The sequence below is a fragment of the Corvus kubaryi genome, unplaced genomic scaffold (genome assembly GCF_017639235.1).
Source record: "Corvus kubaryi isolate FWS band 111438036 unplaced genomic scaffold, C.kubaryi_AGA036_p1.0 133, whole genome shotgun sequence".
Classification (NCBI taxonomy): domain Eukaryota; kingdom Metazoa; phylum Chordata; class Aves; order Passeriformes; family Corvidae; genus Corvus; species Corvus kubaryi.
In genome coordinates, this window is record NW_024580667.1 from 16,970,077 (window position 1) to 16,983,199 (window position 13,123).

Sequence of the window (13,123 nt, forward strand, 5' to 3'; positions counted from 1 at the left end):
GTAAGAAAACGAAAACATGCTATTCTAATGAGAAAAAAATCACTTCTTAAATTCAAACAGAACTTTGAGATGTTTTATTCCTTCAGGTATGCCTTCAAAAATGAATGGGAAGAACGGCTATAGTTAAGGGATTCCAGTCACTTGGTACTGGATCTGTTTAGCCTACCAGTGTTATTCCAGATTCACATCCTGCAAATTCATTCTGGATTTGAAAGTCAAACAGACTTACTCTGTTATGGCTATGCAAAGTAATCATGATTTTCCACATAAAAATTTTTGTCACCACACCTGTTTTAATTCCATCAACATTACAGAGGCAGGATATAGTTTGGCTCTACACTTGGAATTTAATTAATGATCTAATTGCTGTCTGATCCAGAAAATAATTTAATTTACAATTCCGTAAGCACCTCTGCATGAATAAAAAACAGTAGACAGGAACTCTGCATTAAAATATAAAGAAAGTGGGGATATGATCCTCAGGATAAGATATGAACAAATTAATCCAGAGTACAGGCTTTCAGTTACGTAAAATAAAATCTTCAGTCTTTAACTTTTTGTACTGCTTGCTCACCTGAACACAACATGATTCATGTTCTTACTGTGCCTGATTTTACTGTATGTTGTTAAAAAAGCAAACCCTGTAATTATATAAAAGTTTTATGTTCTTTGGCACCATGAATCTCTTTGAAGGCCTAGCCTCTCAAACACCTTCACATCCCCTGAGCTGCTGAATTCAGGTTACACTACTCTTGGTTATTTCACATTTACACAAACTCACTACCACCAAGGAAGGAATTCCAAGGTGTGCTTCATGAAGCTCTCCAAACAAAAAGTTCTTCTGACAGATGTTTCATGTTTTTACGTGTTTTCCTAAGAAAAGCTACACAGCCTTCTAACTCAGGCAGCTACGAGCCTTGGGTAGAATTTCTAAAAACCCATATGTGACTTTGTGAGAAAGGCTTTTGATCACGGCCAGTGGAAAAGACAATAGCCAGTCTTTTTGTCCTCTGCTGTTCCTCAAAATTAAGATCAGCTAACCAATCCTCGTCCGAAAAACAAAATAAAAAACCCCAAACAAACAAACCAGAAAAGGACAGGGAATCAGGTCCCTATCAGAGCTTTATTAGGTAAGCCTCTGCAATGCTTTTATTAGGTCACAAGGAAAACATCAAAGCAAGCTTTTAACTATGCTTCTATAAGCTCTTTTGCCTTACTCTCAACTTTACCGCTTATTTAAAAAAAATTGGAGAAAAAGCTAAGAGCAAGATTGGAACAACACCTCAGATAATACACTTAAACATGAAATATCCCCCAAATCACAATGGATTAAGCAGACTTTCCTAATGAAGTTACTTACTTTTTTCTTTCCTCACAGGAGTTAGGAGTTTTTTCCTCCCCTATTTGTCTACTTCTCCAAATTCAAGCAAAAATGATTAAACACTACAAAGGTGCATTATTTCCTCTACTCTTTCTTCATCATACATACTGGTGCATTTGTAAGGTAAGTGTGTAACTCAACTGGCATATGTCTTCCTAAAATACCATGGTCAAGATGGAGAAATAAAGACTGACAATAAACTGAATAATTAATAAGTGTTGTGGATATTACTAAATACAAAAGCATATGACAAGACCATCATATTGTCCTAATTGTAACCCAGACACTTGTTTTGCTACAGGTTATGAGAAGGCTTGTGCATGGGCAGGAGGTCTTGGGGTGGGGGGGAGATTTTGTTTTACTGCAGGTCAGTTATGGAGATTACACAGTGAGGAGAAGCACTGGGACACACGCACACACAAACACATTCCCCCTCCTCCTGGGATCCTTGTTCTGGGTTTTAAACAGATCACTCAGAACTTACACATATGAAGACACAATAACTTAATGTGGGAAATTCTGCTTTAATTGAAATTAGCCCCTTCTTAATTTAGAGAAGATGATTTCTAACATGTGAACTTAAACTTTTCTCTTAGAACCAGGCTGTTTCTTATTTTCAGTTAAAATGAATACCTTATTCTGTAACTTTACATAAAAGAATTTTCTTTCCTCTCCTAAGAAAGTATGCACCATATTTCCAGTTCATGTATAAGACTTTGGGTAACTGAATTGTAACAGCTTTTAGCACATGAACATCAAAGCTTTTTATGCACTGCAGTGTATTTCATAATATGATATATGACAAACATTTACAAAATGTAAGAAAAATTACCAATTTATATTCTATATTGCCAACCAGTGGTTGCTTAATGGTACTAAGAGAAAAAGATAATAAAGCAAAGGTGTATCAAAACTACTGAACAGCAATTGCTGCGGCCATATTGAAATGGGGAACACCCAGAGCTGATAAAATTCCTTATTTTCCTGCTCTGTCTCCAGCCCCAGTAAAACCTGCACACACATGTCAGACTCCTTTTTTCTGGAATGTAAGAGTAGAAGTTACATGGTATCTCTTATCTACCTTGTGTGAATTCGCTGAAAAAAGACTATTAGGCTCCTTCTGAAAAACTGGGGGAAAAGTGGTTTTCGAGAACCCAAACTTATTCTAAATACAGTTGTTCTCAGGTTGAAATGGGGTTGGTACTTTGTCCTGTTAATTCCTCACTGGTCACTAACACTTGTTTCAACTGAGAGATGAGCACAGGCCAGGAACAATGTCTGAAATGGTGCCATTTAATCCTGGTACTAGTAGACCACAACAGCAGTTTTGGTTAACACCTCACACCAGTTTGGGGCCATATTGTTTTGTTTATTTTAGTAAAGACAAGCACATGCACACAAGAGCTTCCCCAGCCCAGCAGCACTTCAAAACAACAACGATGATGACAAAAAACCACATGAAAAAACAAAGACTATAAAATGACAAACACTGTAACAAAGTACCAATCAGTCTTACCCTTCAACAAAGCAAAACCTTAATCAAATAATAAGTAAGTAACCTAATATCTCCTTCTGCCTTAAATCCTTCCCCATTCCTTGCCAACCCCCACTTCCCTTGAAAACCAGATGGCCCTGGCAATATACCCTGAAGGTCAACAGATGCACCACGTCTTTGGATGAAAAGGTATATAATGTCTTTAATAATATTTCCAGATGATAAAACTAGAAAACACAAGATGAAAAAAAGCACGAAAAAATCCACAGCAATGAAACAAAGCAAGCACAGTTACTGTGTTAAAATATGCAAGACACCAATGAAAATAAAAGCCAAGTAGTGAACTCTTATTAATGCTATGAATAATAAATAAATGAAAAGAAGACTGATGCAAAAAAAAAGAAGTGCTGTAAGAAATTACATAAAGAAAGGATACTAGATAACTCTGGGGACTGGTAATGGATACGGCTCTTATTTGTCATGACTGTCAAAAGTTATGAATTTCAAGATTTCCATGCTTGTATAAAATGTGCCCCTGTCTTTTGGCTTCATAGGAAACTGTGTCAGTGGGCGAGTAGATGAACGCGTTCATAGGTGAATAAACAGGTGAACAATTTAGCCTGGAGTGGGTTGGCTGAGGCTGCACTCAATTCTAGCAAAGTACGTCTGGAGAGACTCAAATGAATTACAGATTAAGCTACTCCAGATTTTCACTGTCGAATCTGAGGTCCAAACCCATGTCTGTGAGTCTTAATGTGAAAACTGATGTAGTGACATTATTGTGTCTGTTGCTTTCTGTGTTCTGCTATTTCCAGATCAAATTTGTCCAATTTAACAATAAAAACAACTTTTAAACTGCCAACTTTATCAGAAAGCCAGGCTGATAGCTTTCCTCAGAACATCCGTGACACAGTATTTCATCCTGCTCCCTATAACAACTGGGGAATCATAGGGGTTTTTACCTTTAGTGCATGGGTACAATTGTGATTATCACTAACAACAGTATGGCTCCCTATGTTGGATCCCAAGACAGAACTGCATTTTAAGGCTTAGTAACTGAGGTTCTGTAACTTACTACTTGTAAAAAGAGAGAGGTGTGTTTATGCAGATATTCTAAGCTCATAGCACATAAAAAGTAGGACAAATTAACTCAGCACTCTTTCCTCAACATGAAATAACTTCTTAGCTCTGAATAATTTGCTCACATGTTCCTGTAGAAAACAAGGGGCTGATGTGTATTGTATGTCTCAGACCGTGATAGCTGTGGAGCCAGCCAAGGATTGGTGGTGATAACAACCAAGGATTGTTAGTAATAACACTGTGAGAATGAACAGGATGAGGCTGGAGAAGGGGGCCATACAGAGGCAGGGCAGCACTTTTCCTGGGACAAATGTCCTTGATCTGGCTTGGGGAGAGATAAGCACAACATAGTACAGTGCAAGCACAGGGATGAGGTTGAGAAGGAGGCATGGACTGTAGCGGGGCATCAAGACTGCCAAAGACCTCTGAAGCCCTCTGACACATTTCCAGAAAGGTCCAGAAGAATGGATTGCACATGATAGCTAACTTACATAGAAAATGAGAAAGTTCTCTCCAGAGTGGGGAATCCGATTATTAAAAAGGCACCCAACAAAGCCTGGGCACACATGCAGCCCGGGATCCTGGCCACCCCCATCAGCTGGATCAATGCTGTAACCAGGACTGGTGACCTTTCTATTCCCTCTTTACATCCCATGTTTCTCTCTCCCTTTAATTCATCTCTGTCTCTCTCTTCCCTTGTGCCCTACCCCTTTATCCCTACTCACTGCCACATGCTTTTACCAGGAGATAACGGACTAATGAAGACCAGTTTCTATGCCAGGTGTATAATTTACTAATAAACTTTGTAAGTTTTTGCGGAGCCTCTGACTTCTGTCATTCCTTTCGACCACCAAGCACCTATTTAGCGCTCCCTTCTTAGGTGTTCCTTCCTAACGGTGGGACATCACAGTCCTCAGTTTAAAACTCTATGCCCCAGAAAAAAACCAGCTCAGTTTTATTTCCTCATGGATTCAGAACTAACAGAAGTACCAACCAACAAAACCTTTCCCAAGAGCATGCATCAATAAAGTACCCTGAGTAGCTACATTATAAGAAAAGTGACCTATTTTTACTTAGATTTATGCTGCCTCTTGAAATGAAGGTTTTGGAACTTGTACACAAACAATATCATAACGCCTAGTCCTGTCTGAAACTACAACCATACAAATCAAAAAGCCTTCAGCTATCTGCTGCTAACAGCACAAGGTACATGTGGATATGCCACCGGGGCCAAAAGGTTTCAAGAGCCTTAGAGAGTTATCAGTTGCGCAAAGTAGTTGCCACCAAAGCAAATGATGGAGACGGATGGTACCTCATTAGTAAAACAGACAGGTAAGGGCAAATAACATACCCACTTCAGCTTAGTCAAGTGGCCAGAGTTTAAGCAGGTCTGGCCTTCAGATCTGAGGACCTGTGTCCATTAGAAAGCTGCTTCTGGCCCAGCATACAAGTAGAAAGCGTTGCTTCACCATCACAGACCTACTGTCTTCCCAAATACCACTAGGTAGAAAGGCAGAAGCAACCACAGTTTGGCAGACATGGCCTCTGGTGACATTTTTTCTGGCCCTGATACTTCAGAAGAGGGTTTACGAGTCCTGAACAGAGTTTTGTTTTCCTCTTCCCCCACCTATGAAGTCTGAATGCACACAGTATACTATCCCCTCAAAGCCTAGCTAACACAGAAGCCAGAGGAGATATATATCAGACGCCATACATCCTAGAGTAGTATTGCAAATGTATACTCTATTTCAAGAAAAAAATAAAGTGCTGAAAAATTAAAGCTATTAATCTGAATAATTTTAATAATTTTAATAACCCCACCATAAAGACTGAAGTCTGTAGAGAGACTTCACTTGATTTTTTTTTGTGTGAATAAGGAGTAAACATCAGTGTGTCAGTGGAGCAGCATTACAAGCAAGGAAAAGCCTATTACTGATGAAATTGAAAAATAAAGTAGCGTGCATGTCAGCCCAGCAAAGCAAGCTGCTGATTTCTAGGTATGATTGCGTGGAAAGGGAGAAGTTATATGAGAATAAAAGACTGTGAAAGCTGCTCCATTTTTGGAACACAGAGAATGCAAAACTATAAACATTTTACAGTGGGTCAGGTTTGGTGCCTAACATCGGCAGCATAGCAATCACACTGTGTAACAAAAATGTCAGCAGAAATCCCTCCAACGCAGCTCCACATTATCAGTCCACTGAAATATTTATTTGGCAAGATAGAATCAATAACATTATCTCATATGTTTTCTGTTTTTAAAATATTTGGAATTGCATTATATGGCCTAACACTCAAACCACTTTGCTGCAACATTTTTTAAAAAGATAAACAAAAACTCCCAGCCTCATGTGAATTATTTATTCTTCTCCTCAGAATTACAAGCCAGCGAACATCAGTATAAAGAAGCTCACAAGCATCGAATCCAGCCAGCTGTTTTCAAGATTTAACAGGAGACACAAAGCCTTGATCAATAATGAAGTATCATTATTTGTATTAAACTACTGCTTAGAAATGCTAACTGCGAATCTTACAGGCAAGATTATATTAAAATTTAGAAAAATCCAAATGAAAAAGAGGCAAGATAGTTCTTGTCCCCAGAAGTTATAATTTAAGAATAAAATCAGAGATACAGGATGAACGTGTTTCCAGGCCACAATGCAGAGGACATACCCACAGTAGTTTGAGTACTGCAGGACATGCTGTGTTCCACAATTTTTCCTTTAGTAAAGTATGACTGGCCCAGGTAAAGAATTGCCCTAAAGAAGCTGCACTGTTTTGTTAACCATGCTAACTTGGGCTTCTGTACAAAGCCCCCCAGTGTGCAGTGCTGTTACAGCCAATAAACAAACATTGCTCAGCATTTTCAATGCAATAATTTATTGTTCTTTGTTTTAAAGCAGATACCTCCTAGAGTATCTGATCAGGCTGTTGCACTCTCCCCACATTCATGTTGTCACAGACCTTGTGGGATCATCCAAAACAAGGGACATAATGAAAGCAAGAAGTCAGGTAACAAGCCTGCTCCAAAAAGCACTACAGTGGAGCCTTGCTTGTTCCATGCTGGCACAGCAGTATGAAACAGATATTCTTTCCAAACACTTTTTAAAAACAAAACCTGCAGTTGTCTTTCCAGTTCCATTTTCAGTTTCTTCTGCTCCAGTTGTTAGAAATGAGAGAAGCGGCAGAAGAATAAATGTGAAGCAGCTGTAGTATCTCCTACAAATAGTATTTCTCCTATTCCTTTGGTACACCCACATTTTGAATGTGTAGTTCTTTGAAAAAGCCTTTTTTTCACCAATACAAAAAAAAGGCTATCTGGACAGCTCTAGAAAATACAAAGGGAAGACAGTAAGAGTTTGATTCACAAGAACACATCTTTTGTTTGATATTGCTACAGCTGCAGTGTGAAGTGTTTTCCATGGGCTTGCAGTGACACCAAAGCAGCACAGCTGACCTCTGGAAGAGGGAAATAGCTACATGGGCACTCTCATGTTTCCAACCAATGTGCAACGTAGCAGCCACAGAAACAGAGCTGTTCCAGCACAGGTCTCACAGTGCTTTGTTTAACTGAGAAAAAGGGAGCCCCAACCCTGGCAGTGTTCAAGGACAGGCTGGACAAGAATTGTCCCTGCTCATGGCAGTGGGGATTGGGACTAGCTCACCTTTAGGGTCTCTTCCAACCCTTTAACATCCTATGATTTTATTGCAAAATGCAGAGAGTACATTATCTTTTGCCTTTAGCACTAATGTGGACTGCATAAGTTGTGATTACGCTCTAAAGCAACACCGGTCCTGCAAAAAAAAGCTTATTGCACTATTATTTTAAAGGGATGGCAGGGAAGAAGAGGAAAAGCCTACTCAAGGAAATATAAGAAACCTATGTACATCAGTTCCACAAAACTGATATACAGCTACCTGAAAACAACACTTTGGAAACACTACTTGGAAACTGGTAGGAAAGCCCTCAGCTAAAGGCAATGTGCCTGGCTCTGATTGGAATTTTTGTTTGTTTGGGGGTTTTTTCCCTACTTTTTTTTCCTCTCCCTTATTACCATAAACAGATGCAGATGATTAAGAGCCTAGCTGTGAAGAGCTCTGGCAGTTTCAGCCCAGAGAGTCCCCAGGCAGGACCTACCAGGCAGAAGGGGTTACATGATCTCAGGCCACTGCTTCCACAGGGCTTCACAGGCTGGATTGCATTTTCTTGAGCAGCTGATGAAGGATTAAGCCCAGCAGATGAGTACAACGGGTAATTGTCACATCTTAAACCAGCACAGCTAAATCTACCAGAGTTTATGAGACAGTAGTTTATCTTAAAGGTCCAAATACCAAAGAAGCTAATCACTCCTTTTAAAAGACTTCCCATTATATTCCAAGTAAGTGGCTTTCTTACTCTCTTAAGAGTTTATAATTCCTTATGCCACTTCTGCCTTTTTCAACAGGATACTGAGAGAATGAATTCATTAAAACATCATTTGAAGAATTGAAGGAAACAAACTGCTGCAAAAAGCTAGAACAATTTGCTAAAAATTGTTTTCATTATCCCACTTAATAATGGGACAATACACTTGAACAGCAGAGAATTTTCTAGTGGGTTATTCAGGGGGAATTGTTTTGTGCAGATCATTTCTATATTAGTATTAAAATCTTTCTGACCTCGAGTTACTTCAATGTAAGGGCTGTATGCGTTTCTATTTCACGGCACATAATGTCTGCTCATAATGCAATGCTGTGTCACTCAAACCGTGAGAAAATGAAGAAAGTAATTTTTAGAAGCACTAAATACTTAAGGAAACAACACTTCATTAATATAATCACTAGAAAGCAAGTGATTAGATTACCTCAGAAGACAAATTTCAAGCCTAAAGTCACACCTTAGATATATATGTGCATTTATATGCATATATATGGAGAGATATGTGTGCATGTACCCCTGTCTGGGAACGTTTCCCCAGGAGCGCTGCTGAGGGTCTGGAAAGGCTCCTTCCCGCTCCTCCTCCCGCTGTGCTGCAAGGACTAATGTGAGGCAGCTACCTGGAAAGAAAAAAAGATCCTTCATAGCATATTTATAAATGTTAAATGGCAGGGGAAACTGCTGAGAGATTCTTCAAGATCGGATCCTCATTTTCTCCTGCATGGCCATCCCCGGGACACGGCTGGAAAACAAGGCAGCCATTTTCTCATAAGCTGTTACACTCAGCAAACCAGATTGAAGTGCTCGATAAGCTGCTGTTCTCTTCCTGCAGCGATCGAGGGGAAAAACAACCCATCACCCACAAACAGGTACAACCAGAGCCATCTCTGCGCTCCTGCTGTGAGCCTGAACAGGCATGGAGGGGGCCAGGAAGGGAGGGAAGGAGGGAGGGAAGAAGGAGAGGCCTGGATGTGAACATATCCATATTCCTAGCTTCATCTGTGCAAAACCTTACGGATGTGCGGAATAGTGCTGCTTGCTCATGGTTTTGTGTTTCCAAAAATAAATTGCCACTGTGAGAAAACGCTTGGCTTTTGCAGAACCTGTGTGTGTGAGATACTGCCCTGTGTGGAAAAAGCCTCCAAACCTTGTGGTCCTTATGGAAGAGTGATTTTAATTGCATTTGGCACAGGTACGCGTGCACCTGTATGCACACACATATATGACACAACTTTCACAGGCAATGAGGCTGTAAGTAACCTCACTCACATGTAGGTAACCTCAAATAACTTTTCTGGGAACTAGACTGTCAAAACCAGTGAGCACCTCAACTCTGTACAGTGTACAGATCAGGATATTGAACAGAATAGCTTAAGAATAGAAAGGTCTGGCTCTTGATGTAAAGCAAGAAGTCATGGCACCTATACTTAAGTTTACATCTGTCTTCTATTATAATCCAGTTTCTTGTCATTTTTGTGAATCTCCCAATTTCACAGGAGCTTTTTGAAATTGGGCAGCAAGAAATCCTGGGAGATGCTTTTTCAGTCTCAGCAAAATGTGTTCAGACTTAGCTGTGCTCAAAACTGATGGAAAAAAAAGAAATTCCCACTTAAGTTACATCAACAGAGACTACTAAAATCCATCTGCTGAAGTCCCCTACTACCCTCTTCGTGCTGCCTGCTCAGCCCTGGCTCTTCTTTTCAACACAAAGGCAGGCTATCTAGCCAGACCCCAGCAGGCAGGCCAGGTCACTCAGCCAGGCCCAAAGGAAGTCCAGGAAGTGGGGTATAAGTCCCCATTTGGCCACTTCCAACGGCTTCTGCTTGGCTGGCCTGATTGTGCTGCACTGGGCTCCCTCCATCTGGACGGAGGCTTCACAAACAGAAGGTGATTCCCTGAAGCCATCAAAGTCCCCAAGCCTCAGGCTCAGTTCAACCCACACAGGGTCTGGCGTACATGGCTGGCTTGGCTCTGCTGATGCAAAGGCACATTTAATTCATTACATCCAACTCAGACATGTCTTTCCAGTGGCTGGTCCACAAGAGATAGCAGCACAATCCCGTTACCTAAGGTCATAGTTTTGGTCAGCTTTAGGCAATTTTGTCACAGGGTATCAGTGGCCAGGAATACCAAAACTAGGAGTGCTGTCAATGCTATGTGTTTTTGGCACTACATCAAGGAAACTTCCTTTCTCTACAGAAAACAGAAGAACAGCCAAGGAGATGACACACAGATGAAAATGCTACTAAGACTGTAGAAAAGCTAAATGTGAGAAAAGCACACCTGAGCTGTCAAAACCTAAGACACTGCCTCTGCTTCGCTTTTTCCAGACAGAAGCACCATCTTGCTTTGACCTCGCCCTTCCTATCACCTGCCTCCCAGGGCCATCAGCAGCTCCCACCACCACGTGCTGCTGCTCCCAGGCTGGGCAAACAGCAGCGTCTGAACTCAGCAACACTAACAAGATATTTCTTGCCCCAGTACCTGCTCCAGCTCTCGAGCATAAGCATTAAGTTTGCCCTTGAAAACCTTGCATTTGCACTTTCACACGTGCTCAATAAGGTTGTTAGATCAAAATGGTTCCAAACACATCATTCCTAATGCTGCAAACTCTGTAACTGTTTCCTGAAATTACTACATGGCTTTGCAATGAGCCTAATGTAAAGGACAGCTGCACACCAGAGATAATTCTGGCCAGCTTTGTAAGACAAAAAGTCAGAATAAACACAAGTAGAGCACCAGTACTTAAAATGTGTGATGTCCTCATCAGCCATCAAAACTACTGAAACATAGCCCTGTTCTACATGATTAGCTGGTGAAGAATGTGTTTGTTCTGTGGCCATTGACTTTTACTGGGTAAAGTAATGTGTCTTATTTTTCTGCCAAGTATTCAGGCACCAAGGCATTTTTTAATATCTTTTATTTTGAAAGGCAGGATAGCTTAAGTTTTAGAGCAGAAAGTCTCTTCACTCCACTGAAATTCAAAGTATGTAAAACCACAGCTCTATCAATCATGCCATCTGTGCTAAAAATGCCATTCTTTTTTTCTTTTTTTTTTTTTTTCACAAGACTATTCTATCATGTGCAGGTGGTAACATCTAAAAATGTATCACAGAAGATATATGTAAAACCAGGCAACTCATTTTCTTGATCGAAACAGTAAGTAGAAATGAACCCATGCTGATCTAGCTCATACACCTCTTGGCACTGGAGGCTTCTCACTAGACCTGCAACCCTCATGCTGAAACATTGTTTCCAGAAATGAAGCACACAGTTCCCTACACCTGTTTCATACCATCAAACCAGATAAAATGGCTCGATCTCTTCCAGGAAGGAAGGAGTTCAGCACTGGATTGAGGAGTCAGACAAGCACCATATGGCTAGAAGGGACAGGAAGAGAAAAGTGAGGGCTGAACCACCTCTCAGTGGCAGCAAGAGTTACATTGGCTCAGCTGTGCTGTCTAATCAAGTATTCTAAATCAATTAAGAGTGAAGCCAATTTGTACACATGAATCTTTGTATTTATAAATGAACCTAAATATTCCACAGTAATATTCCATACGGTTTATTTCCTGTAGTACATGGATAGAAACCAAGGACTGGCTGAGCTCATTAGCCATGAAAACATGCTGTTTTATCAGGCAAGCTTTTGTCCAGCAATACAAAAAATGAGCAGTGAATGGATGAACCCTTCCTGCCCTATAAAACAATGGTTCCCCATGCAGGAATGTCAGTTAATGCCAGTTAACAGTAAACATGCTCTCTAAGTTGTTTGGAATTGTCACAAGGTTTGTAAATACTTCTCATGCATCTTCCCAGAATACTACATTTCTCACAGGTTTTAAAGAAAACAGAAAGCTGCTTTCTCTGCTTGGAGAGTATTTTCCCAGGTTTTAGTTTAAGCAGTGATGCTCAAGCAGAGCAGGGTGGCTGCAGACACCTGCAGAGGCGATCCTCCACAGATGCCTTCCTCGCCTCTCCACACAAATGGCTGAGTCACTCATTGGTCAATAGCTCGGGACAGTGAAGTATAGCCCGGCCTAGGCAGACCTGATCTGGCCATGGTTTGCTTTAAAAAGGTGCCCAGCAAAGTAAAGCATTTCAGCATGACTCAGCACTGTGTATTAATAGCCAGTCTAAGCTTATTTAAGAGCCTATGGTTGCCATGTGTCGGGGACAGGCTGTCGAGCTGGCTGGAAGCTCATCGTGCGTCCTTCAGCACAGGGCAGCAGCATCACAGGGCTGACAGTACCCTGGAATGGGATCACAGCTCAAGAAGAAGGGGAAGGAGGGCAGGACGCTGCTTTTGAATCGGCTCAGGTCAACTGCTAAGAGTTGGATTGCCTTGGCCCACAGGAGGAAGTGGAAGCCAAGCAACTGATGAAGTTGTGAAGAATTAGGCGTCTTTATACCCTCCATGCAAAGTGAGTGGAACAGAAAGCACTGCTTAGAAGAATCTTGTATAGTCATCCTGCACACATGTAAATACCTGTGTGCAGAAATGAAGTACATGCTTTTGGTCACACTGGAAAGCACAGGGAGGTAAGAAATAAAGAGAGTTAGCATAATCTGATTAGCTGTGTAATTAAGACTAAACTGGGAGATCAATGAGGGAAACTATAAGGAGGGTTTTTTCAGCACAGTATGCTGGAGAAAAAATGTGAAATCTGGTGGAAATCTAATGGGATAGAGTAACAGATGGCAGGTGGACACCCAAGGGACATGGAATATACTTAAAGATGATAATGGC

General features: G+C 40.8%; 1 protein-coding gene across 3 annotated transcripts in view; it reads right to left on the bottom strand.

Moving 5' to 3' along the window:
• The window catches only part of TBL1X (transducin beta like 1 X-linked), a 191,909-nt gene that overhangs the window by 113,495 nt on the left and 65,291 nt on the right, over positions 1–13,123 (bottom strand). Inside the window, exon 1 of one of the 3 annotated variants that reach the window (XM_042038092.1) lies at positions 8,891–8,909. The exons of the other annotated variants lie outside the window; for them this stretch is intronic. The gene's annotated coding sequence lies outside the window, so the exon portion shown is untranslated. Of the gene's footprint in view, positions 1–8,890; positions 8,910–13,123 lie in introns of those variants that run through there. 3 annotated transcript variants of the gene reach the window in all.